We start from the raw sequence: 518 nt of genomic DNA on the forward strand, positions 1-518 counted from the left end.
TCCGCTGCCCACAGCTCCCCGTATGAACCAGCTCCCTCAGCCATAGGCTCGCTCTCAAGCTGTGCATGAAATGGTGGAGGGTTTTTGCTATTCCCCAGCACAGAAGCACCAAGCTTGCTCTCCTTGTAGGGTGTCAGGCACTGAGAACACCTGTGGACCAGGCAGGCTCACTGTGCTGGGCAGCATAGCACTGACGTGGTGCTCCTGGCTCTGTCTGTGAATGGCTGGCACTGGGGAAAATCAATCTCTGGGGTGCTGAAGGAAGACGACAGGCTCAGCGCCCCATGGCAGCTGGAGCTGGGAGACCTTTGGTGGGGAGAAGGCTTCTCTGGGAAGAAAAGAAGGGGCTCACCAGGAAGAGGGTCCTAGGCACTCCTTTGAGGGTGTTCTCAGGTTCAGGAGCACTGTGGCCCTGACATTTCTCTGCCAGGACCCTGCTGCAGACCTGAGGATGGACACTGCTCACTGGTCCAGGTGTCTCTGGTGCATTTCCTGGTTGTATCAGCTCCTCTCGCCGC

Source organism: Nestor notabilis, unplaced genomic scaffold (genome assembly GCF_000696875.1).
Source record: "Nestor notabilis isolate BGI_N333 unplaced genomic scaffold, ASM69687v1 scaffold8026, whole genome shotgun sequence".
NCBI classification, from domain to species: domain Eukaryota; kingdom Metazoa; phylum Chordata; class Aves; order Psittaciformes; family Psittacidae; genus Nestor; species Nestor notabilis.